The sequence below is a fragment of the Chlorocebus sabaeus genome, chromosome 20 (assembly GCF_047675955.1).
Source record: "Chlorocebus sabaeus isolate Y175 chromosome 20, mChlSab1.0.hap1, whole genome shotgun sequence".
NCBI classification, from domain to species: Eukaryota; Metazoa; Chordata; class Mammalia; order Primates; family Cercopithecidae; genus Chlorocebus; species Chlorocebus sabaeus.
In genome coordinates this window covers 76,041,985-76,064,139 of record NC_132923.1, presented here as the reverse complement: position 1 = coordinate 76,064,139, position 22,155 = coordinate 76,041,985, and the positions used below count along the sequence as shown (strand labels likewise).

Sequence of the window (22,155 nt, the reverse complement as noted above, 5' to 3'; positions counted from 1 at the left end):
TGGAGAATGATTATAGAGATTTTGTCATTAGATCTATTAATATGCAGACTTTTATTAATATTTGTCCCTATATTGATTCATCCTTATATTCCTGAAATAACTCATCTTCTTCATGGTATAGTATTATCTAATATGCTGCCAGATTCTGTAAGCTAGTATTTTATTGGGAACTTTCGCATCTTGATTACAAGAACTTTTTCTTAGTGTGGAAACACTGACTACATGGTCTTTAAGGTCTCTTTAAGTTCTAATATTCATTGAGTAAAATCAAAGACAGTATGAGAACAATTAAATGCCACACTGTTTTCGTAACTTAAAAAAGTAATTAAAAGAATTCCTTTCCATTCTTTGTGCTTTCTACAGTGTCCAGCATAAAATGAGTGCACAAATAGTATTTATTAAATGAGTAACAAATGAACAAATATTTACTAGACACTGGAAGGCCCACAACACTGTGCAGGATACAAACACTGACTTAAAGGGTTCAGAGACTAATGTGATGAACTAGGAAAGAACATGGAATTTGGACTCAATTATACCTAGAATCTAATCTCAGCTCTGTTCCCCTGATTGATGAAAGATCTCACACTTGATACTTAACTCATTTTCCTCATCTGTAAAATAGAGAGAATAATATATAGCATGAAGTTGGTGGTAAACATTAAGTGAAATATTCTATGTAATTGGCAGGCGTATTGCTTGATGTATAACAGATTTTTTTAAACTTTACCTTCCTGCCTCATTTATACTCTCCCTCCATCATTAAGAACACATGCTATAGTACATGCATATGTTTTTAATGATGATAATGATAATGAAATAAAGCAAGAATGCACACAAACACAAAGTCACACAAACTACAGTTTAATACAGCCTAGGGCTGTGGTGAAGCATTGAGTCCAGAGCCAGACAGAACTGGGTTCTGACCCCAGGTCAGCCACTATCTTACTGTATGACTGCGGGTATGTCATCTAAATCACATGTCATCCAAATCTTGGTTTCCTTGTCTGTAAAATGGGAATATTACTTACTATTTCATACAGTTGGTTTAAAGACTGAGACAATACATATAAAGCACCTAGCCCAAAGCAGCCATGGTACCCACAGTGTCCCTGCTCCTTCCTGATAGTTGCACAGCTGACAGCTGGTATACAGATCGCCACTGGCTGCCAAGATTTCTCTTCAGTCAGATCTCCTCCCACAGAGTGGAGAATTCCAGCTGTCTGGTCAGGAGACATGACAACGGGAAGCCCCATCCTACTCCACTTTCTTCCCTGACCTCCAATCTTCCCAGTCATACGGGCTCATCATTGTAGCACTTAATCATATACTGTCATATATGGTTACTCGACTTGTTGGTGTGTTACATTCTATTCACCTAAGCACCCCATCTCATGCTGTCCTTTTCTCTCTCAAAGCATCTTTCATTGGATTGAACTCAGCATCAGCAAGCAATTAAATACTGTAAATCATATAATTTTAGGGTTGGAAGGTTACTGAAAAGTTTAATATGTGAGTCCCCTCAACTATAGTTGCTTAAACTGTTGAAAAAACTCCACTTAAAGATTCTCGTTCCCACCACAGCCTGTCCCACTGGAATGTTCGCTCCCACCCCAGGGCCTTTGCACGGCTCCTCTCTATGCCCGAAACACTCTTCCCCACTTCCCTTCTTCCTATTTTTTAGTCCTACTCCTGTGATATTTAAAAATTGCAGTTGATTTGCCTCTTCCTCTGGGAAGCCTTCCCTGAGCCCAGGCTAAACCAGGATCCCCTACAATATACCATTTAGCTCCCCGCATTCTTCCTTTATTGCAGTTATCACAGTTAGTACTTATTCACATTGAAAATAAATATTTTTCTCAGCCACTAGGCTGTAAAATCTATAAGGCCAGATGCAAGTCTGTTTTTGCTCATCATGTTTTCACTAGGACGTAACCCTGCACCTGGTCTGCAGTTCATAGTTTTTAAGAGATGCTTGTTGAATTAATTGGTTAATGTATTAAACAGCTCCTAAATACTTCCCAGGAAGGATATATTTTTACACTCTCTAAATCATTGGATCCTCACCTCAGCTCAATCAAAAAGTGAGATTTAATCCTTTTTCTCTCTTTCCAAATATCTTACCTTGATGTCCAACAGCTTACTACTGAGCATCTCCATTTGATCCATTGCTTGGGAGGAATCTCCCTTTTCTTGCAATCATGTGGTCTACCCCATCCTATTTCCACCCCAGCCCGCAGTGTGCATGCCAGACACACACACACAGGTACACACAGACTGAGGTTCCCTTAGGCAACAGCAGGCTTTGTGTGTGGCTTCTGTATGATATAAATACTTTCTCTACATTGAAGTGTAATGTGCATGAGGCCATCATCAGTCTTAGAGTTCTCTGCAAGTCTTGGGCCAGTTTGCCTTCAGACCCATTCATTGCCTTTCTCCTCTGTTTACCACAGGGGCCAGAGGAGACTAGAGGGCAAAAGGAAGGGGGAGGCCAAAGCATCCCTCATTTGGTCTCTATGCTTAAGAGCCATATCATTGCATCACTGCCATGACTCCAGCTCCCATCTGCCAGGTCTGCCATGGTCCAGCCTTCTCTGGTGACCTCTGCCCTAGGGCTTCAGAAACACTCTCTCCTTTTAGTCTGGACTACAGGAAGCAGGGACTTTCTGCTGTGGTCTTACCAGCCCTCACTGACTTCTCCTCTTTTCCATTCAGCCATGTAACCAATTCCCTACATGAAATTTCCTCAAAGTGGTTTTTTATTTTCTTTAAAAAAATCACATGGACTGATACATGTGAAAATGACAACAGAAAACCAGACCAGATTTATCACCATTTCACCTCGTGGTTATTTGTACACCTTTCATTGCCACCTTAGGAAGTAGGTACCAAGCGTTATGCATTCACTACATTACCACACCCACTCCCAAAGCACCTTCTACATATTAAAATTTCCATAAATATTTGTTGAACAAACGAACGAATGAATGAATGAATGAATGAATTGAACCTGGGGAGCTGTAATATCTTAAGTGTTTAAAGCTTCTATGAATATCATAAAGTTATACATTAATTAGAATCAGTCTATAAGCATCTTTTTCAATAACGCACAAATCTGGAAGGAATGTAATTAATTCAAAATTACATAAGCAATCAAGGTGTGCTTACTTTTCCATCAATCAAGGCATAATTACTTAGCTGTGAGAAAGCTCAAAAGGGGTTTATATAGCCTTTAATGAGGCTTACACAGCATATGACGACTCAGGAATCAGTAGAGCATTGTAAAAGCTACCAGACAATTAAAGCTGCTTAAATATCATGCATGAAAAAAATGTCTTCTCCTTCTCAGACACTATTATAATTTTTCTAATGGAACGTCTTGAGAAGATGACCTGATCTACTATCTGAAAGCAATTTCTATCTCACACACACACAAACTAGATAGATACATAGATGATTGATTGATAGATAGATAGATAGATAGATAGATAGATAGATAGATAGATACATACATACATACATAGATACATAGATACATAGATACAGCAAGGATTCTTGACTTTTCATGTATTTCTAATCCTTAGCACATATGGGGACTTAGTAAGTATTTGTTTAATGAGTAAGTATTTGTTGAATGAATTAGTGGACGGATGGATGGATGGATGGATGGATGGATGGGCAAATGAAACATTAAAAGGTATTCATTAAATGTTAGCTGAATGAAGCAAAGGGCCATGGTCTAGCTCACATAGCTGGCACAATGATAGCAGTATCAAATAAAGTTACTACCAACAAGCTAATGGTTTTCCCATGGGGAAGACTAAGGTTTGACTGAATGCCAAGTGTTTTTTTATTAACAGCATAAATTATTCTGGCGAGTATCTTCTCCTTGGCATCCTCAATTTTTTACAAGTACCCAGTTGGCTGGCAGGCAGCCCTACTTAATAACAACCTCTGACCCTTGAAGAGCAGTTTCCTTTCCTCAAAGCACTTTCAGATATATATTCTATTAAAGCTCCATAATCTTTGCAGCAAAAGGCTCTTCCCACCACTTCTATCTTGTGTGTTAGTAAGAGACAAAGTTTACAATAGACTGTGCCTCAAAGAGAAATGAGGTCACCAAACTAGAGAAACTGTGCAATATCAGATTGGGAGTAAAGCCAAGAATAATAATAATGCCTGTTACTATTAATAAGACCTAACTTTCAACCCTCAGGCTGACACAGCCTGAGATTCAGCATGGGTTGCACAGAGACAGTGCAGTGGGAGAGGAATAGGACGTTTCTAGTCATATACACTGGCTAACCCAAGACTGACAGTCAATGAAAGTGATGGGTAAATGGTCCTTGCGACCTAATAGGAGTTGAACAAGTGATTCTCTAATGAGTAGATGAATGGATGAACGAATAAAATATGCATTTTTTTCCATTCATAAATACTTATGAAGCACCTCTGTAGCATCAGGTCCTGTGGTAGGTGCAGGGTTACAAAGATGAGCAAGACATGACAGAGGGGCATGGGCTACACCTATAAGACTTTTTTAGCCTTGGAATCTGTCTTCAAAAAAACAAAAACCCAATATGCAAAACAGTTCAAAACTTACCTGCTCCAAATCACAACAGGCTGTGTGTGGTGGTAGGAGGGAGGAAAGGGCCTTCACTCCCGTGGGGTGTCTGAAGAAGCCCTGTGGCTCCCCGGAGCATATTCAAAACATTGCCCTAGATGAACATTCAGGTGCTTCTGCAACAGAAATGCCAGGATTCTGTGGATGACCCATTAAGCCCTTGTAAGAGAGAAAGTTCTGAGGTTTAGAAGACAAGAAGGAAGAGTTCAGCATTCAGTATCCAGAGAGGATGTTGCTAGAGGGTTCCTTGGAGAGCAATGGTTGGTGAAGGACGATGCTTTGAGGCAGAAAACTATCACGGACACTAGTCATTTTTGTTGCTGCCCAGTATGAGTCTCACTGTAGGATAAAATTGCTTCTCCTTAAAGAGGCAGGAATGCTAGATACTTGCTTTCCTGGTTTCATTTGCGTCTAAGGCACAGGACTGAATCAAGATCTTAGGGACACAAGGAGACATCTCTCTCCTTGCGTTGCCTTTCTACTCTCTTCTCCCTTCCCCTCTCTTACCCTTCCCTTCCGTCTCCTCCCCTCTCCTCTCCTATCCTCCCTTTCTCCCACCTCAATGTCTGAGGTTGCAATGTCAGACCCTGACACAGTCAAGCAATACTGGAGGATCAGGGAGCACTTTGCTCGTCAGATCATTCCACTCGAGCCCTCACCTCACACCTGCTCTGCAGCTTTCCAACCATTCCATGAGCTGCCCGATACCATCTAATAAATTTCTTCTCTTCTTTATCAGCCTGAGCCAGTCTCTGCTGCTTACAGACCAAAGCCATAAGAGGCCCAGGACACAAACGGGAAGACTAGGAGGTAGGCATGCTTATTCTTCCTCAGAAGCTCTCCTGAAATTCAAGCTGAAAACTGGCTCTAATGGGGCTGCAAAAAAAAAAAAGCACTGAAAAGTTTCCAGTAGCATCACCAGGGAAGAGTCCCAGGTTCTCTCTTTCAATACACAGCTTTAAAAAATGAAAAGATTTCCTAGCCTCAAGCCTCTGTGTTTATATTTTGGAAACTGTCAGCAAAGACAGAGGTTTCTTCCTGACCAGAACTTTGGTCAATCTAAGAGTCAGATGTTCTGAGGAGCCATTTTTCATGTGGGGAACTCCTTAAAGAGAAATCCAGGTGGCTGTCCGCCTAATAGCCAAGTTGTTGACAAAGCACAAGAGTTTCTGATATTTCCTGGACACCAATCCATATTGCTTTAACAGAATTTTGTTGCATTGAATTTGATATTCCCCCCAAAACCATTAATCCAGTCTCAGCTACTTCTGTTGGTCGGAATTGACTTGGCAGCTGTACTTCGAGAGGTTCAGAGAAAGGAAAATATTCTCCTGTGTTAATTAAACAGTGTTGACTAGAAATAAAGTCCTAGTTAGGGATCAGAAGTTAGGAAATGGGAGTTCTTTTCCTAGAGTTGCCAATTTCCATTTTGTGACCTTGACGTTCCCTATATATGAAATGGGGAAAATATGCTTTATGAGATTCTCATGGAGATATAACCATATATATATATATATATGTATCATGAGGACTGAATAACATCCATCCATAAAGTTTAACTGCTGTTATCGTTATTTCTTTCTCAACATTCTTAATAGAAAGTCAGAAGCAAAGGTGGCCAGAGATGCTGGGAAAGGCATATATAAGGATGGCAAAGAAGAGAAGCTGCTATGATGAGAAGAAAGAGACTTTGGAGTCAGAAGGTTGTACTTCCCACCAGCTGTGTGATTGTGGACAATCTATTTCGGCTTCCTGAAACTCCACTTTCTTTTCTACAGCATAGAGATTAAATTGTGAGGATTAAATGAAATAACTATAAAAGTCTTGAGTACAATGCTTAGTTCATAGCACATGCTCAGTCAATGTTAATTTCCTTCCATTGTTCCCTGCTTATCAAAGAAGAGAGAGGCTTACTTACAGAGAAGTCAACCAAGGGTTGGCAAATACATCCAGCAAGCTAAATGCGCCCACTACCTGTTTTTATAAGCAAAGATTTTTTGGTTTTTGTTTTGTTTTTGAGATGGAGTCTTACTCTGTCACCCAAGCTGGAGTATAGTGGCGTGATCTCAGTTCACTGCTGCAACCTCCGCCTCCCAGGTTCAAGTGATTCTCCTGTCTCGACCTCCAGAGTAGCTGGGACTACAGGCGCCCACCACCACGCCCAATTAATTTTTGTATTTTTAGTAGAGAAGAGGTTTCACCATATTGACCAGGCTGGTCTCGAACTCCTGACCCTGCAGTCCACCCACCTCAGCCTCCTAAAGTGCTAGGATTACAGGCGTGAGCCACCCTACCTGGTCAGCAAAGTTTTATTGAATACAGACATGCTCATTTGTTTACTATTTTCTATGACTGCTTTGGTTGTTACAGAGATCACATAGTCTGCAAAGCCTAAAATATTTACTACCGGGTTTTTTATAGAAAAGTTTGCTGACCCCTGACCTAAGCTACTCAAGTCCAATCTACACATTTACAGCTGTCAAAACATAAAATTAAGAAAATTTAATAATTTGCCTAAGGTCACAAGGGTACTTGGCAAATGAAGGGCAAGCTAATGAGTGCCCCCTACTGGGCAGTAGAGGCGATGTTATGCGGCATGGTTAACAGCCCAGACTAAATATCGTTCAAATCCAGGCTCTGCCACTTACAAGCTATGCAACCTTAGAGGAGTTGCAAACTTACCTCACACAGTGACTGTAGTGTTAATAATTTGTCATAATGACTCTTGAAAGATGACATCCTTTATCGTACAACATCTTCTTTTTATCACTATAATAAATTTTTTACCTGAAAACGTAGAAATAAACAAGATACAAGAAGTGAAATTTTGACATTGGTGTCTCAGGCAAAGATATAACCACTTATTTACTCAACACAACAGTTTATCTTAGAGATTACTGGATGAAACAAATCTGAATTGCACACTACCTGTGGATGAGCTCAGTACAGCTTGCTTTGTGTACAAATGTCAAGAAATTATTCAGTCTGTAGCTAGTGCTGTGGGGTTCAGAGGAGTGTATATGATATATACACTGCAACCCACTCCCCTCTCTTTCCAGACTTTCTTTGATTATTTTTCATACATTTCAGAGAGAAACATCTCTGCCTTCAGATCCCCAGGGCCCTTCTTTCACAAAGCCCTGCTAAAAAGAAATTATCTGACCTTAATGTTAACATATCACCATGAAGCAAAATCATTCATTGAATATTAATAATAACTCAGTTTTTCTATGGAATAGTTGTAGAGGTTTTCTGAGTTTTAAGTCTTTTTAATCATTGTATACAATTTCAAGAGGATTTTACTTTTTTCTTGTAGAAACACAGACAACCAAAATGAGAAAAATAGAGGTTATTTATTCAAAGCTTACTATAGCAAAGGAATCAGCCACCATCACTTCCATTTGACAGAGGCTCAAACCCAGGCAGAAGAGGCAAAGAAAGCTTTATAGTTAATTTTTAAAAAAGAGAGAGAGAGAGACAGAAAAGGGGGAGTCTTCAGGTATGCTCTAATTGGAAGTTGTTGGCATGGGGAAGCTGGAAACAGGCTATAAAAATGGGACATATTGTGTGATTTTTTTTGTTTTTTTTTTTGTTTTGTTTTGTTTTTTTTTTAGGGAGTGATATGATTTGGCTGTGTCCCCACCCAAATCTCATCTTGAATTGTAGCTCCCATAATTCCCATGTGTTGTGGGAGGGACCCAGTGGGAGGTAATTGAATCATGGGGCCAGGTCTTTCCTGTGCTGTTCTCATGATAGTGAATAAGTCTCATGAGATCTGATGGTTTTATAAAGAGGAGTTCCCCTACAGAAGTTCTCTCTTGCCTGCTGCCATGTAAGATGTGCCTTTCACCTTTCTCCTTCCACCATGATTGTGAGGCCTCCCCAGTCACGTGGAACTGTGAGTCCATTAAACCTCTTTTATTTTTTTAATATAAATTACCCAGTCTTAGGTATGTCTTTATCAGCAGTATGAAAACAGACTAATACAGGGAATATATTGGTTTTCTCTGGTTGGTCCTGAATTAGAAGTGAAAGCCACAAATAGGAAAGCTGGCAGTCATTGACGAAGTTCTGACTGTTTGGGGTTAATTGTTGCAAAGGTCGTGATTTGCTTTCCTGGATCAATAGCCTGAGAGGTTGGGGGGCAGTGTTCTATTGCCATATATGATCTAGTCACTGTCCAGACAATGTCCCTCAGTCCCCTCTTTCAGTCATTCTCTCACTTACAAGAGGTTGGTCAATGCAAGGAAGACCAGAAATGCAGCGCTTCACTGATGGGAGGTTGTCTGCTTGTCTCCATAGTCAACTGTATCACAAGATCTTCTTGATCTTTTTACTGCTGTATCATCATGACAATCATTTGATGAGAGAGCTGCTGCACAAAAGCATTTAAGACTCTGGATAGAATATAATGAACTAGCATTACAACCACTATGACCAAAACAAAGATAAGTAATAGTCCCACTAAGATAGCTAAACCCAGGAACCCCAATTGCCTAACTCAGGCAAATGGAATGAATCCCAGAGACGATGAGGATCAATCTTAGAGCATCAAGTCACTTTTTCTTTAAGGTGTAGTGTAGCCTACTTGACTATGCCTGCTTCACGGATCTAAGCAAACAAGAAGTATTAACAATGATACAAACACCACCCTGACTAGCCAACAAGAAATTTAGAGTCATGACGTTGTCCATCAACACTCCCACCAACAAGTTGAGAGTGATCTGTACTGTATATAAGGCAGAAGGGGCACATTAATAAATAACTTCTGCTGAGTTAGTTCTAAGTTTCTTTCAATATTTTCCATTTGTTTGAGTCTCACCACTGGGAATATTCCTTTCATTGCTCACACAAACAATGAGTAAGTAATTCCCCCAAATGAAGAATTTATGATGGAGCTATCAACTGAGTTAGAATTTCCAGCCCTGGTGATTTACAGAATTAGAATCTGTATGTACTGACAAGCCTCACAATATTATTTCTAAAGTGCAGAAGATATTAGTCTGAGGAAAAGATGACCAGAAAGTCCTGGAAGTATATGATACTGGCACATGGACACTTAGGAAAAAAGTTAGTTGTTTATGACATGAGGTCAGAATCAATGCTTTATTTTAGCTTGGTCACACATTTTTATCTTTATCAGTCTCTTCCAAGTGGCAAGAATTTCGCCAATCATCTTAAGAAAGTTGCTGAATTCAAATTTATATTACCTAAGTTCCAATCAATAGATTGTAACAATGTATTCCTTTTCTGGGGGAAAGAAGGACACTGGCAAAGTTATAGGTTGGTTCATTTTAGTACATTTGTCCTTGTAGGTACAAATGGAAATGCAATCAGTAGTTCCTTATGGCCTTATTTGGTGAGACTGAAATTGCCCTAAGATATCATGGGGGTCCATTGATTAATGGCATATCCAAAAGTTGGTAAAGTTGAAGGCAGGGCTATGGTTTGGAATAATCAAAGAATGAGTTTGAATGAGAATGTTCCAACCTAATCATTATCATAAAGAGGAATTAAAATAAAAAAAGAAGCCATTATGGGTGGACAACAATCAGGGCTCTATAGAACGTGAGAAGGTGTTTACAAGCAAGCAGATGAAAAACAAAACAAGAATTACACAGGGGTCTTGGTCTAAAAGGGAAGCTGTCCATTATCTGAGGTCATCAGATTGTTCTCATGGTCTCAGGTCAGATGACTACTTCCAAAGATCACCTGCTTCTAGAGAATCTCTGAAACTCCTGTTTGAGGTTCCATATTAACATATAATAGCCTTCCAATTGTATGGAATTCTGTATTGCTTTTTTCATTGTAAAACAGAAACCCAAGGATTAATTTCCAGGAGTTCCACTCCTGCATTTGTTGTTAAAGTACCTTCCAATGAGGTTTGAGTGCAGTTTTTCTATTATGTCTCTTACAGTAGATGAAATCTCCTCATTGCAAGTCATGAAAACTTTGCTTAGGTAGATGTGTGAGAGAATGGCCTTAAAATATTGGCAGTAGAAATGGGCATAGTACATGAGTCCCTTGCAGTATTTTGCCATGTCTTCATGCGACAGGGCAGAATCTAGTATTAAAGATGAAATCTATTAATTCATGACTGGGCACCAGTTAATAAGGGAACAACTGATTGTTTCCAAGGGAGTGGATCATACAGCCATAGTGGCTAGTAGAAATACCTTTGGTCAAGAGAGAAAAAGGATTATTAAAAGGTTTTATAATTATGTTACTTTCAATTTAAGGGTGCCTTTCCAAAAGATGTGGATGGAAAAAAGCAGTGTAGTCTTCAGCTTTGATAATTCCTTACAGCATTCTTTTATAATGGTTCCTGTAAAGTGTGTGTCTCAGTAACTTAATATATACAAATTGGAATACTCCAGGTTGGAAACAAAAAATCAAGCAGCTTTGTAGCAACTGTAAGTTCTGTAGCTTTTTGGCAAGGAAATACTTCAACATCAACACATACTGAAAATAGACATATAATAACTAAAACATAAACCCCATGGAGAGTGGAAGCTGGATGAAATCCAGCTCTTTTTCTATGGGCCTCAACCTATATAATGGCTACCTCACTAGGAAGTAGTAGTATCTAAACGTTCCTTAACTTGTCTACTTTTAATGAGGATGTCAGAGGACATGAGAAACCTTCTGTTTCAAAGCATCTTAAAGTCAAGTATTACTCCAAAAGCATACATGTTATCATACATATATTTACATTTTGGTCTTTGGCCAGTTTACATGCTCTAGTAAATACAATAAGTTCTGCCATCCAGGTTTATTTGACCTGAAGTAGAGAACTATGTTCTAAAGAAGAGCTTAAATTAGTGGTAGCATATCCTGCTTGATGACTGCTACCCTCTGATTTAAGTGTGATCCATTAACAAATAATATTTGGACCAAGTTCTTACTGAGAGTCTCTTCTACACCTCAGTAAAATAAAGTCAGCTTCCTAACTGAGGTTAGAGAATGATAAGATTTCCCTTGCTTCCTTTAGGGACAGGAGAATGGCAGGACTCAGAGTGTTTTGGTGGTAAATAGTAATAGGAGAGGGGAGAAAGTGACAGAATCTCTTAAGTAGTTAATCAGATGACTGGGAAACATAGTGTGTTCTCCATCAGTAGTAATTCTGTGTTGGGTGAGAAACTGTGGTGTCAAGCAAGGAGCTTCAAACTAGTTCATCAGAGGCATGAATGAGTTTGGTTGCAGCAGCCATTGCCCTAAGATATACAAGGGCTTAAGCTCTTGTAATGGGACCAAGGGTGAGGCTACAGTAAGTGGTGAGTTTGTGGTGACTCCTATACAGTTGAATTAAAATCTCAGCGCTTGTCCAGATTGTTCATGCACAAGTAGACCAAAGGGATTTTTGTAGTTAGGGACGCCTAAGAAAGGAGGCTGTTGAAGAACTGTCTTCAAATTCTAGAAGGCCTTTTCATATTTGCATTCCCAGAGGAGCAGGCCTCTTTCTGAGGACTTAATTCATAATTAAGTATGAAAATCTAAGAAAAAATTTGGTACTCTTCTGCAATATCCAGTTAAACTTAGAAATTCTCTCAAATATCATTCAGCAATGGGTCTAGAATAAGTTTGATGGTCTTTAGTCTAACAGGAGATTGTGTTTTTTCCTCCATAGGTGGGTCTGGTCCTAAATAATGGACGATGTTTTGGCAAAAATTGTAATTTTATCTTCTAGGACTGTATGTCCTTTTCAATTTAAAATATGAGGAAGTAAATGGTATCCTTTTTACAGGCTTTCTTGTTCTCTGAGCAAAGTAGATCAGCTGCATATTGTATCAGAATCGTAAGGAAAATTTAGATCTTTTAAGTCTTAACTGGGGACCTGGGAAAAATAGAAGGTGATTTCAGTGAATAACTGGGGCATCACTACTCAGATACTTTGTCATCCTTCCCAGGGGAGGGCAAAAATATTTTTTTGGTCTTCGACTAAAGACAGACTAAAAAAGGCAGAACAAATGTCTACTATAGTGAAGCAAGGGGCCTAAGGATGATATTTAGGTTAGATATTACCAGAAATGGAGGAATTACAATTCTGTTGATGGCTCTGAGATCTTGAACTAATCAACATCTTTATCCATTTGGTTGTTTGTTTTTGTTTTTTTGTTTGTTTGTTTTGCTTTGTTTTGTTTTACTGGAAGAATAGGATCATTACTAGGCCTACTTTGGGGTATGAGAAGGCCTTTGGCTAAAAAGCCTTCAACTATAGGTTTGTGTCCTTTTTTCTCTCTCTCCTGCTTCAAGGGATGTTAGGGAAGTTTGGGTAACAGTTTGGTAGAACTTTAATAGGTCTGTCCAATTATTTTCCCTATGTCAGTAGCATTTTTCATTCACAGAGTTTCAAGATCTCCGCATGGGGTATACACATCAATAATAATGAAAGAAGCAAAGGTATACCCAGAGCAGGCACAACTTGATTATGAACAGAGCAGTCCTCAAAGTCCTAAAGAAGCTGTTCCTCTGGTGTTCTGTTAATATTACAATTCCATTTGCAAAGTAAGTCTCTTTTTATATTTACAACAGTGGTATCACAGAGCAGAAAGAAATGCTTTACAATCAGGGTCAAGGTTATAGTTAAAGCCTAGGAGATAGGGAATCCATGCATTATTTGAAATACCTACCACCTGTGTGGTATGTTTACTCCAAGGAAGAAGTTGAGTAAAGGTGGCAGAGTTTAATGTAGAAAGAGTAGTACACATATCTACCAGGAACTGGTGAGGTTTGAATATTTATATTTATAGTTAATTCATCTTGTATGTTTAAGACTAAGGCAGAACGTTGGGCACTGTTTTCTTCCTTGGAGAGCTCTTGTTGATCTGAATTGAGAAATTTTTCTTTATCTTGGCTTTTCTTTTCCAAGATGAAACCATCTTTTTTCCATTTTTCCTTCTGTTCACAATTTCTACAGGTATCTTTGTTAATAGTTTGTTAGGAAGTTAGCCACCCAGCTGTTTGGTCTGCAGTGGTGTAAGTTTATTTGGTTCCTGTCTCATTTTGTTCTAGATCCCTTTCAAGACGTTCTACCGGGTGTTGTAGTTCAGATAAAAGGCTTACTTTCCATTCTAATTTCTGTTTTCTTATTAGGTCCCCAATGAAAGGGCTGCCGTTACATCAACATCTTCTTTAACTACCAGATGTTGTTAGATGGTATTTTCTAGCCTATCCTAAAATTTTCTATAGTTTCATCTTTTCTCTGTTTGCATGATTTAATTGCAGTCCAATTAGTTTTTATTGCAAATGTTTCAGGTATGGCATTTGGGAAACTTTGTCCTACTTTCCAGCCCTATTTTTTGACTCTCAGATTTATTACGGAAAGGGGGATCCTATAGACCCCTTTTTGGGTCAGTCTCATTTCTTTTGCCACCAAGAATTTAGTATCTAAGGTTCCAACCAACGTGAGTACAAGTGGATATAAATCAGTTAACTCTATTGAGTGTGTACGGGGTATATGCACTCAAAACAATCCTAAATTCTTCTGTGAATAGCTGCTGGTCATGCCTGGATTTAGGGAACTTCATAATTATAGCTCTTAATTCAGCTTGGCTCCGAGGTTTTAATTCTACTATAGCTTTTATCTGGCTCATAGGCAAGATGATAGATGTTTAGAGGCAATTGACATTTTGAGGCCTTTAAACAAGTCTTCAGGAAAAGGTAGGGCATCTGGACAAGGTAAATAGGTAAGATGTGTCCATGGACATGCAGAAGAGGAGAGATTTGAAAAATAGAGAAAGTTGGACATAGGGAGGTAACTGGAGGACAAGGAGGAAGATGATTTACTAGGGAAAATAAATACAGTATATTGTTACCTAAGTGTGTCAAACTGTTCACTTGCTTTGGCCAAAAATAAAAATAAAAAAAATCTCTTAGTTAAGCAATGTTTTCTCAGAATTTTGTTTTGAGGCCTCTGAATACTAATTAAATTTTTGAAATGATACCAATTGGGCCTGAGAAATCTTAATTCCTTTTATTTTCTAAAGCGTCTCTCAAATGAACAATTTTGTTCAGGTTCAAACATTCCCCAGAGTGGCCACTGAATGCCCAAATCATCTGTGGCAAAATTCTACTATTTAAAGAGATAAGCACGAGAAAAAAAATCATATTGTTATGAGAATATACATAAGACACAGGAGTTTTTCCCAGGAGTTGAGGAGGATTTCTATTTAAACAACCCACGAGAGCTGGCAACAGTCAGTCAAAAGTGATGCTTTTGCACTTCATGTCACAGGACCCCTACCTGACAGTTGGCTGCCTCCAAAAGCAGGCAGCACCCCCGGCAGTCATAAAACCGGAGAAAGGACTCTCTCTGAATCAAAGCCAAGCTCTCAAGACAAAACAATCTAGACAGAAGAAACTTACCCAGTTTTATTGGTGACCCAAGCAAAGTTTGTCTGTATAGATGCTAGTCCAGTGAGAACCACAAACTCACTCATCTGCAAGGCTGGCTCAAACAACAGACCTACAAGTCCTATGTAAAAACACACAAAAAAAAGAGAAGAAAGGGATGAAAAGGAATGACCTTATTCTACCAAGAATTCCAAACAAATGGGAACCAATAATAAAACCCATGTGCGGCCGGGCATGGTGGTCCACGCCTGTAATCCCAACACTTTGGGAGATCGAAGCAGGTGGATCATCTGAAATCAGGAGTTCAAGGTCAGCCTGGCCAACATGGCAAAACCCTGTCTCTACCAAAAATACAACAATCAGCTGGGCGTGGTGGTGGGCACCTGTAATCCCAGCTACTCAGGAGGCTGAGGCAGGAGAATTGCTTGAACCTGGGAGGCAGAGGTTGCAGTGAGTCAAGATTGCGCCACTGCACTCCAGCCTGGACAACAAGAGCGAGAACCTGTCTCAAAAATAAAATAAAATAAAATAAAATAAAATAAAATAAAAACCAGGTGCTAAATTGAGAATAGATAGCCAGGGAAACCAACACAACAGCATGGAGTTCAGACTCAGTGCTAACTTCCCGCATAAGTGTTGACTCGACTAACTGAACAGTAAGGCACAGGGGCTTTCTGAGGCTGCTGAACCTGGCTGAAGTCTGGGATCCACGGTGCTGGGCAGTATAGCCCATATGTCAGTGGAAGCCCCAGAAAATCTCTAGAAATAAAAACCACCCAAATTAGAACAAGCAGAGGCTACTTATTCAGAGCTTGTGATAGCAAGGGAGTCAGTCACCATCACCTGAATTTGGTAGAGGCTCAAGTCAGGTAGGGAAGTGGGAAATCTTTATAGTGAAAAAAAGGAGACAAAGCTTCTAGTGTGCTTTGATAGGAGGTTGTTGGGACTGGGAAGCTGGAGGCAGGATAACTAATGGAAGAGCATCCTATGTCGTTGGGTTGGGGAGTATATTTGGCTCTCTCTAGTTGGTCCTGAGTTAGCAGTGGAGAGAAAAAACACGTAAGTTGGCAGTCACTGACAAAGTCCTGGGTGGATTGCTCCAGAGTTAGTAGTTTGACTTCCCAGGTGGCTTGCTGTAGAGTTTGTAGGTCAGAGTTCTATTGTCACATATGGTCGGGTCATTGTTTATATTTTCAGTTTCTCAATCTTTTAATTTTCTAGTTCATTTTCCACTAATTGTCCCTGCTCTTTGTATGTATAATTACAAACATTTGGCACAACTTAAATGTCGAACATTAGGGTATTATTGATGGCTATTTAATTTCTATCATCTAAACTCCTAATGTTGGCCATTTAGAATTCCTGGGAATCAGTTCCAAGCGGAGACGGGAATAAGGATGCAGCTTATCTGGCCTCTCAAATAGGCTGCCTCCAGATTAGGTAAATTATGGCCCAAGATATACTGACTGGGTCTTCAGCAACACAAGCCACTGGAAACGGAGGGAAAATAGAAATAAACGGGAGGAGATGGGGAATAACAACAATAGCATTAACTATTATTTTTAAGCCATTGAGTCTTCACAATAACATTTTTAAAGATGAATCTTTATTATTTCTACTTTACAGATGAGGAAACTGAACCAGACAGGTTAAGTAACTTACCCAAGAGGTACAATTAGTAAGCAACAGAGTAACAAGCTCTTAAGTACGATGTTTTTAGTTAATGTAACAAGGGAAACCATGCCTGAGGGCAGACAAAGCTAGACCCTGTCATGCTTAAGACAACCAGATTGGGAGTCCTTCAGACCTGAGTTCAAATCCCAGCTCCAGCACATATTGGCAGTGTGGCCTTTAATAAGCCCATTAACCTGTCTGAACTCTGAATTCCTCATCTGCAAAATGGGGATAAAATATCCAGGGCCAGGTGAAATCTGTCATGTCTTCCAGGCAGTTACTTATGATGCCTCAAAATATCATTGAAAATAAAATGAGATAAGAGAAGAAAAAACTATTTCTCAGAATGTCTTACACAGAGAAGAAATATCTGGCTGGAAGAAATATTTTATTCAATTGCTGAGGGAGAAGAACAGTATTAAGTAACAATAAATAGTAATAGTTGCCAAACCACCTTCTAAGGACAGGTGTGTCTGGTTAACAGTAGGGTTTTTGTTTGGCAGAGTGCTTTATGAATTCCTGGGCCAGAGCTTAATTGTCCTGTAAAATAGAAGAGTTGCTGTCATGGCCAACAGGGATCCCCTTTATCCACTTTGCCACACTACATTCAGGCTCTCTATACTAGAGATTTTAAAGGATCAGTTTGAAAAGGTACAAATTACTGGACTGCCACAATACCCATGTGCCTTGGTCTGGTCCAGCTCAGGCTTAACTCACAGAAACATTGTAAAGATGAAGTGATATTAGGTAAAACTATGCAGATGCCAATACTTAACTGTTTTTAATTCCCCAAAACAGTAATTGCATGTGACTCAACCCAAATGTAAAGTATTGAGGCTACTGTAATTCAGGACCTGAATCAGGGTAATTCCTTGCCAAGGGTAATTCAATTGCCAAGAAGAAGGTAGCTAATTCAGGAAAGCTTCCGACAGACAGCATTTAAGGTTCAATGGAACAGATGGGTAATTCTCAAATTCTGGTGAACATTGACATCATGCCTTGGAACTTCAGTCCATTTGAAGTCGAATGTCTCTCCTGAGGTGTCTGACACAGGACACAGCACCCAGAACAGGGTTCTAGTAACAGTGAAGCTAGATTGTCTGAGTTTCCCAACCGGCACACTGGGGTTTGGGGCTGTATCTGCATTTCATGAAGAAACAGAAGTGCAAAAGATACTGAGGCAGAAGTCCAAGGAGTCCAGTTGGACAAGGCCAATATGAAAAGGAAAGAAAGGAATTAAAAAGGAATGCTTGCACTGTTCTCACTCCCCAAATGTGTCCAAAGTACAATACTTAAGGCATGTATTTCAAGAAAAGGAGCTATGTGTACAGAGAAGTTTGAGAAACGTAGCACACTTTGTCCCATCCTCACCTCACTATCTCAGAGGGATGTACAGTACACTTTCATCCAAGAATCTTCATTTGACAAACATTTGTTCAGGCTAATACATACATAGTAAAGGCCCTAAAAAGTCTTACAATAAAGAGCATGTTTAACTGCTTAATTTTACGGAATCTAGCATTTCACAAATATATTGATAACAGTAACTTTTTTCTTCATAAAATTAACATTCAGTGGAACCCAAGTTTCAAAAGATACTTTAGGGTATGCTTCCCTGCATTATAATTTTTTTGAGAGTTTTCAAAAGATACTTTAGGATATGCTTCCCTGGGTTATATTTGTTTTTTGAGATAGGGTCTTACTCTGTCACCCAGGCTAGAGTGCAGTGGCACAGTCATAACTCACTGTAGCCTCAACCTCCTGGGCTCAAGCAATCCTCCCACCTCAGCCTCCCAAGTAGCTAGGACTACAGATGCATACCAACATGCCCAGCTAATTTTTTTTTTCTGGATGGGGTCTCGCTTTGTTGCCCAGGCTGGTCTTGGACTCCTGTCTTCAAGCGATCTTCCTGCTTTGGCCTTCCAAAAGTGCTGGGATTACAGGCATGAGCCTCTGCACCTGGTCTATACTTATCGGCTATTCTGTGCACGTAGTCCAGCTTTGCATCCTCTGAACTTGCATAATGGTTGGCATAGAGTTGAGTTTAACAGAGGTCTTTTGAACTGAATCTGCAAAATTAAGGATATCAACTATATCATTTCTCACATTACTTTTATCTTTCAACGTCTGTGGCTCTGTAACGCATAGATGTACCTAAGATTATACTAGAAATGCTTATCACTAGCATCAAGGAGATGAGAATTAGTAAAGATATTCTGGTTTCTCTCCAGTTTAAATACATCTTTTGCCTTTTATTAAATGATTAAAATGGACCTCTGAGTAAAATAAGGAAAGTCAGGGAGAGTTTTCTGGAGGAGATGAGTTTTAAAGACATCAGAGTAAGCATTGACAGAGAGGAGGGGATGGAGTGCTGAGCCTGGATACACAAAAGGGAAGACATGTATTAAGATTGTTGCACTTGTCACTTTTTTAATGACCACAAGTTTCTCAAGATTTCATCTATCAAGTGGTGGGGTCCATGTCCCCTCTCCTTGATGGCTTTAGAAGTACATTAGAAGTGATGCTCTGTGACCTCAGAGCCTAGACCATAAATGGTCATTTAGCTTCACCTGGCTGTCTTGGAACCCTTGTTCTCCTAATACTTCTCTTTGGAATGACTGCTCTTAAACCTAGCCACTGGGTTGTAAAAAACTCTCGCTACATGTAGAGAAGCAACACACTGTTGCTCCAAGCAGCAGTCCCGGGTGAGCCCAGCCTGTGACTTATCCCAGCCCAGATGTCAGAGAAGTTTGTGAAGGAGACATCTTCAGCCCCATTGTTCTAGTCCTAGCATTTGAGCTATCTGAGCTATGGCAGCTGCTCAAGTCTCATTAGCTGAGGCATCAGACATTGTGGACCTTGGAGTTACCAGTCCTATGGTACTCTGTCTGAATTACTGACCCACAGAATTCACGGCAGAATCCACAGTGATGGCCTTATGCTATTAAATTTGGAGGTAGTGTGTCATGCAACAGTAGATAACTAGGATATTTATGATGACTGCAAGTAGAAAACTCCAACCAAACTGGCATAAGTAAAAAGAGGACTCTATTGTTGCATGAGTCTGTAAAGAGCAGGTGCTAAGTTGGTCTCAAGCACAATAGTTCAGGAACTCATTTTGTTATCAGAACTCTGTGCCTGTTTCCTCTACTTCTCTCCCCACATCAGTAGGAAAGAAAGCCTGTCTCTCCTGGGGGTCAGTATTCATTTAACTTCCAGAGGAAGACATTGGCCCAGTTGGATCTTGTGCACATTCCTGGACTGATAACTGCTTACAGGACTGGAAGTCTATTAATGGCCTAAGTCAGTGGTCAATTCCTCTAGCCAACAGCAAGATATATGGTAAGAGTGCAAGAGAAATTTACCCCAAAAGAAACAACTATTCTGGAGAGACAAAGCAATTTGCAACAATTATAGTGGTTAAAGTCTTATTTCAGCGGTAATTTCTGAAGCAGAGTAGCTCTGTTCGTCCATAGGTAAGACAGAATACAACATGCGAAGGCCCTTCCCGACTGAAGATGAGCAAAAAGCCCTAAACTCTCTGAGACTTGGAAAAGAGTGCTTTCAAGGAGTGCTAAAACCTGCCAGATTTTTTAAATAAACATGTAGTACATGGTTTCACCCTAGCCATTTCGCTGGACCTCACCACCACTCTAGGAGGCAGGTAATGTAAATCCCCTGTTAAGGGTCTAAAAAACAGCTCAATTAGTTACTTGCCCAAGGTCATGTGCTTCTAGGGATTAGAAGCAACATACAAAGCCTGGTGTTCAGTCTCCAAATCCAGAACCCCACATTCAGCTTACAGGAAGACAACTGAAAATGCTGAAAAGGAGTCATTTACCAGAACTAAGGAAAAAAAACAATTTTGTATACCTAAAATCCAAACACAAGGATCCTGAAGTGCTAGTTGTTCAGATATAAATAAAGCAATAGTGGGTGAGGTCTTCAGACACAGACGTTAACCACAGCTTGAAAGACCTGTTTTCTCCATTGTCTAAGTGCCCTTGGACCTCAGACAAACCCCTTATTTCTTGGAAACATGTATTCCTCTGAGAATAAAGGAAGGCGTGTGGTCCAGTAAATGCAATTAGCAGTCTCCTTGTATGTTTCCTTGTCTGTTATCTCCCTGAATATAGCCATCAAAAAGCTCATCTTTTCAAAACATGCCCTTCCAAATGATCAGAGTCGCCAGCAGATTTTAAATAGGTCTGACATGTCTACCTAGGGAGTCTTTGGGATATAAGAAAATATTTATTGAGCATCTCCTATGAGGAAGACACTGCTCTAGGCACAGAGGGATATGAGAGAGACAGAGACAGAAAGATAAAGAGAGAGAGAGAGATTATATAAGGTACAGGAGAGACTCCAGCACTGTATGACACTGAGCAAATTATGTAACCTCATCTATAATGTAGGATTAATAATATGACGATAGTACACAAGCTTGTATCTTCAGCCCAGTCACTCTTGTAACTATAGGCCTTTTATCCAAATATCTACTCAAGGCCAGGTGTAGTGGCTCATGCCTGTAATCCCAGCACTTTGGGAGGCCAACGCCGGCAGATCACCTGAGGTCAGGAGTTCAAGACTTAACCTGGCCAACATGGCAAAACATTGTCTCCACTAAAAATACAAAAATAGCAGGGCGTGGTGGTGCATGCCTGTAATCTCAGTTACTCGGTAGGCTGAGGCACAAGAATCACTTGAACCTGAGGCAGAGATTGCAGTGAGCTGAGATCAGGCCTTTGTACTCCAGCCTGGGCGATGGAGTGAGACTCTTTCCCAAAAATTTTAAAAATAAATAAACAAATAAAATGTACTCAAAATTTGCTCTCAGATGTTTCAGGAGGTTCCTACATCAACATAATCAAAAAGCTGAACTCATTACTATCTCCCTCGGTTCTGTACCTTCTTTGGTGTTTCTTTGTAAAAAGTTTACAGCAATTACATCGCCACGGTTCCATCAAACTAGGGATATTAAACATTAATATGGAAGACACATCAAATACACCACTTTCTCACTCCCATGAACTCCAAACCAATGGCAGCTTTATGTTCATTAACCACCAGTGGCAGGTCGGGGGGCAAGTCTGCATCTGTAGTACCCCTTGCACCTGACTGCTTGATCGTCCAGCAGACAGGAACACTGGATCTCCATGACCGTGTCTAGAACCCCACAGCATTCACTGCAATGCTCAGGTCAAATGGAGGGCCTGCTTGAGCAATAATACTCTATGAGAACAGCTGCAGCAGAGAACAGGACCATACAGGTCATGACTCAGAACTTCTTACTTTTTCTCTGGAGGACAACAGTAATCAAGACTGACCCCTTGAGATAAGCAAATTCCTTAGAATCCTTTACCCAGTCATACAGGTGACTCCAAGTAGAAAAGAAAGTTCTCATTGTAATAAATGAGACTGGAATTCAGAAATATTTAAATTGTACCTCCATAAGGGGTAGAACTAATTATGTTGTATTCATAGATAGTACCCTTGAATACCTC

The 22,155-nt window shown here is 39.9% G+C and overlaps 1 long non-coding RNA gene across 4 annotated transcripts in view; it reads right to left on the bottom strand.

The window, feature by feature from the left end:
• The window catches only part of LOC119625077 (uncharacterized), a 195,862-nt gene that overhangs the window by 88,867 nt on the left and 84,840 nt on the right, over positions 1 to 22,155 (bottom strand). For 2 of the 4 annotated variants that reach the window (XR_012089644.1, XR_012089645.1), the window contains exons 4-6: positions 14,990 to 15,098; positions 8,852 to 9,021; positions 7,307 to 7,411 (exon numbers count right to left, since the gene is read on the bottom strand). This is a non-coding gene — a long non-coding RNA (uncharacterized lncRNA). Of the gene's footprint in view, positions 1 to 4,608; positions 4,784 to 7,306; positions 7,412 to 8,851; positions 9,022 to 14,989; positions 15,099 to 22,155 lie in introns of those variants that run through there. The other 2 variants (XR_012089647.1, XR_012089646.1) reach the window with 2 other exon arrangements.